The sequence below is a fragment of the Grammomys surdaster genome, unplaced genomic scaffold (assembly GCF_004785775.1).
Source record: "Grammomys surdaster isolate TR1022 unplaced genomic scaffold, NIH_TR_1.0 165, whole genome shotgun sequence".
NCBI classification, from domain to species: Eukaryota; Metazoa; Chordata; class Mammalia; order Rodentia; family Muridae; genus Grammomys; species Grammomys surdaster.
The window spans coordinates 16,395,838-16,400,750 of record NW_021604613.1 but is presented as its reverse complement, the minus strand read 5'-3'; positions in this window follow the sequence as shown (position 1 = coordinate 16,400,750).

Sequence of the window (4,913 nt, the reverse complement as noted above, 5' to 3'; positions counted from 1 at the left end):
AGCAGAGCAGAGCAGAGCAGAGCAGAGCAGAGCAGAGCAGAGCAGAGCAGAGCAGAGCAGAGCAGAGCAGAGCAGAGCAGAGCAAGGTGCATCATCTGTGCAAAGCCCTTGATTTTTACCACAGATACACTCTTTCTTCAAACGGGTCAAAAAACCCTTTGCAGGGATCATAAAGATTTTACTTCACTCAGGACATAAGTTATACTTTCAACTAGTATAGCAGAATGTAGCACCTATACTCACTGCTGTTATCAGTACCTCGAAATTTCTTATGTGTGTTAGTTGGACGTTTTTTGACCAAGTGACATCTTGGAGGGTAGCCTGCAGAAAAAGAAGATTTATTTTGGCTCACTGTTTTAGATATCCAAGCAGTCATTGTCCTAAATGCATTGCTGTGGGGCTGTGGGCTCGTGGTGAGGAAGAACAATGTGGTGGCTAGAGCATGCAGTAGATCCAAATTGCTCACCTCTTGGTGCCTAGGAGGCAGAGAGTGACTGGAAGGGGCCAAGGATAAAGTTGGAAGGCATATTCCCCATGATCCGCTTTGTGAAACTGCAGCCTACCCCCATCACTAGTTTCATCACCTCCCAATAGTCTGTGCAAACTTTGACTCCATCAGTAGTTTGCTTGTTTGATGAAGGAAGAGTCTTACTGAAGTAATGTCTGCTCCTGAGCCAGCCTCTGAATACCGCCTGCACTGGGGACCATGACATTAACACACATGCCTTTTGGGAGATACTGCAGGTCCAAACCATAGAACTAGGTAAGGTTGGCTATCATGGACATGAACATCAGTAGGGACCATCTCCTGAACCCTTAAAGAAGTGCTGGCAACAGTGGTGGCAAAAGTCTCACCTAGGTCAGTGAAAAGCCACCTGGCATGTACCTATATGTAGTGGGAAAGGTGACTGTTCCTTGCCTTGGGGAAGGTGGGTAATGTGACTGTAAGCCATCTTTTTAGTCTGTGATACCTTCTGGCTAGTGTGTATCACAATCTCATGAATATTTTATATAACTTTTTACATTGATGTTGGTTTGTATGTCTCTTGACAGTAACTCTTCAACCTTTTGAGGCACTACAAAACTTTTTTAGGTGGAAATTATTTTACCTATCCACCAGCAATGCCCCGAGGCTTAAAAGTCCTCCACATTCCTGCCAGTGCTTGTTATTATCTTACTTTTTCAGTTTAGCCATCCTAGTGAGTAGCAAGTGGTAGTCCATTGTGGTTTTGACTGACATATCCCTATTGGCTAGTGATTTTGAGCATCTTTTTTGTGCACTTGTCAAACATTTGCAGAACACCTTTGGAGAGCAGGCTAGTTATATCCTTTGCCACCTCTTAGATGGGTTTCCTGAATTGTAAGTGATCCTTTTTTTTTCTGCTATATTCTTTAGTACATGTCTTTTATCAGACAATCTGAAATTATTTCTCCAATTCTGTGCATCATCTTGGTGCTACCATTTTTGCTCAAAATGCTTAAGTCTGATTTCTTTCTTCTGTTGCTACATTTTGGTATTATATTTCTGCTCTATTATTTTTTTGGATTTAGTTTTTTTCTCTCTTTTTATTTCTTTATACAAGAGGCTAGGGTATTGAAATTTGTATTCTCTTAAGTCGTGGACTCTCTTGAAGCTGGAGGTATCACTATACCTTGATATCTTATTAATTATAAAAGATCCTCTCCTATCCTTCCGGACTTCATTTGTTTGATATGCATTTTCACAGACATTGTGGAAACCATCCTTTCATGCCTGCTATTTGCTGAGTATATATGCTCGGATCCTTTCACTTTCAATCTGTTTGTGCACTTGTATCTTGTCAGTATTCCCAGCAGACTCAGCATCTGCTGAGTATCGATTTCTTATCCAGTATAATAATCTCTTCCTTTTAATTGGCATGTATAATCCACTCATATTTAGTGTTTCTTCTCTCTGTTTCAATAGTTATCCAGAGAAGAAGGCTTGTCATGTTGCCATTCAGCATTCAGTCTCTATCCTATCACTTTTTAATTCTTTTCATGCAGTAACATTTCATTCTCAGAGTACCTTGGGAATAGTTTGAACTGTTTTCTGTCTGAAAAAAAAAAGTAACCAGAAAAGGTAAGTCATTTAATGTTCTACACATCAGAGTCTCCCTTTCTTCATTTTGTGCCAGCCACTTCAAACAAAAAATATAGAAGCCCAGCCAAAATGACATGGCGATGCATGGATCTGATGGCGACTTTATGACCACTGCTCTCCAATGTTACCTGTGCCATGTTCAAAGGCTACTGATCTAGCTCTGCTTTGATCTTTCAATTTCACTTTAAAGAACATTCTGTGATTACTCTCAGCTTTGTGAGTGTTGAGAAGGCTTTTATCCAATTGCATTAGGGCTCTGGGTTGATGACAAAGTTCACATGCAAGGAACAATTAAGAACAACACCAAGCCACACTGTGCTGAAGCTCAGCAGAGTGGAGATTAAGCAAGACATCAATGTTGCTGTTGGAGGAGCTGGTTGAGACTCCAAGGGGACATGAACCAGGCCTTGAGGATTCATAGGTTTAGATCAGCAATAAAAAGGATAGGAGGATAAATATTCACACTCTGGGACCACACAGTCCGTTTCTTCTTGGAGAAAACTAACTTCCAATGTGCACCCATTTTAGCTTGATACAAGCAAGCAAAACTTACTGATGTCTGATGGCTCTCCCTTGCAGCACAGTGCCTTCCTTAAAGGGCCATTTGCAGTGACTAACAGGGACATCGTTCTGTTCTTAGAAATGCAGTTTCTTGTTATCCAAGATGCACTAAATCAGCATCATAAGTATGGGCCTGAGAATGTGTTTTGTTCATTAGGTTCTTCTGAAGCTAAAGAACCCTGTTTTCAGGTGTCTTGTCTGGCCACCCTTGTCCCAGGGCGTATTTGGAATGAAATAGCCAATCTCTACTTGTAGGGTCTTTCAAGATGGGCAGGTACTGAAACCCAATTAGCAGATCATGTAAATGAAAGCCGCCTGACTGTACCCAGGCCAGCAGACTAGTTAAACAAACAAACAGAGGGATGCCTGGCTCTCATCTCCCACAGCTGCCTCACATTTTTCAACCCCAGGCACTGGGCAGCAGAAGTTGTGGGGGTGGTGCTGGCTCCCTCCCTGGCATGAGCAGCCTGGCTATCAGGGGAGAAGGAGCTGCCTGCTAAAGTGCCCTCATGAAAATAACTCACTATCAGCAAGGCTATTAGGCAGCGTACATTCCCTTGACAGGAAGTCAGAGCCATAACCAAGCTTGCCAGCCGTCCTGTCAACCTCATTTCATGCTCTCCCCTATTCTTTCTGTTAACATTAGTTTGGGAAAAAAATTTCCCCATTCACTGAACCTCCAAACCAACAGATCATGGAATCTGCTCTCACCCCAGATTAGGTCTGGAAGCATAATGAGAACCACTCACATATTCTCAAGCTAATATTAAGTTTTCGACAGTCTTCAGTGCAATAATGCTAGGAGGAGCTCGGAGGGGAGTGTATCTGGGGGAGGTCAGCATCCCTTTGACAAAGACCCATCCAGATGGATGGGATGGGCTTTCCAAAGCCTGGCAGTTTGGATTCCAGCGGTGGATGTATCAGCTGCCAAGAACTCAAATTAGGGAGGGTTCTGTTGACAGCTCATAAGAGGACACTTTAAAGGACTGATTGCCAACCCCTCACAAAAATGGATATATATGCATCCCAGAGAACAGACATGTGCAACATGTGTAAATATATATGTGTATGAGTATATATATATGTATGTGTATATATATATATATATATATATATATATATATATATTCTGCATGTTACCAAAATAAATGTGTTTCTCACAGTCTTTGCCATGAATAAAATGATCAAAACCAGCTGCTCCATGTAGCTCTTCATTGAATGGAAGGGGGGTGGGGAAGGCAGAGAAGAGGGACCTGCAGGCACATTTCAGCATGAGACTGATTTATCAACCCTGATTTTTCCGTGGTGAACACCCCTGGATCAAGCCACCAGTCATGTGGTGCACCTCAGAGCAGCCCTGTAGATGACAGTTATTTACTTCACTTTTGAGTGTGAGGGCTGAAGAATCACATCACAGAGGGAGCCGGCATAAGTCTGAACCAGTTCATTTGCGTTTCTCATTAATCTAGGCTAGACCCCTTTTGGGTCTCCATCAGAATCTATTCAAAACAGTTCAGATGTTTGACTTTGTTTTGGTTGAGTTTTCTCTAATGTGGTTTCTACATAGCCCTCTCTTTTATGGTAATCGAATGTTCTGCCAACATTTCTTCTGCTATGTGCACCAGCTCAGGAAACCAGCTGCTTTGGGTTGGTCCTTTTCAATGGATCTGAGTGTTGTTTCTGTTTAGTATTTCAGAGGGTTGGCTAAAAAGCAGTGTTTTATAAATCTGACCCCGAATGCACCCCATCTACCAACCTACTAATAGTTTTGGCTACCATTCACATCTTGATTTGAAATTTCTCCCATCTCATCATCATGCAGATGATATGGAAAGACAAGACAAGCTCATTTAACAAACTGGGTTTGATTTCCTTAATTTTCCTGTTGATCATTTATTCCATTCTGTAGGTTAAAGAGGGTTGGAGAAGAAATGACAGACTGTGTAGCCATGCCCTGCATGTGGATCAACCAATCAGAGGTTAGTAGGATTTTTCTTTGATGTGTCGAGTGTTTTTTTTTTCCCTCCCTCACACCAGCAGTGTGGGAAGGAAACAGGCCAGCTCTCCTGGGAGCGTTGGCTTATAGTACAGGCTGAAAGTGTTTTAGAAAAGTAACTTGGCATTGAATCAAACTAATAAGTGGAACTGCTTGTCTGTATGGGTTGAAAGAAGGCCCCAAGGGCTTGTGGGAAAGAGGAGAGAAGAGGGTGAAGGTGCACTGTGTGAGAAG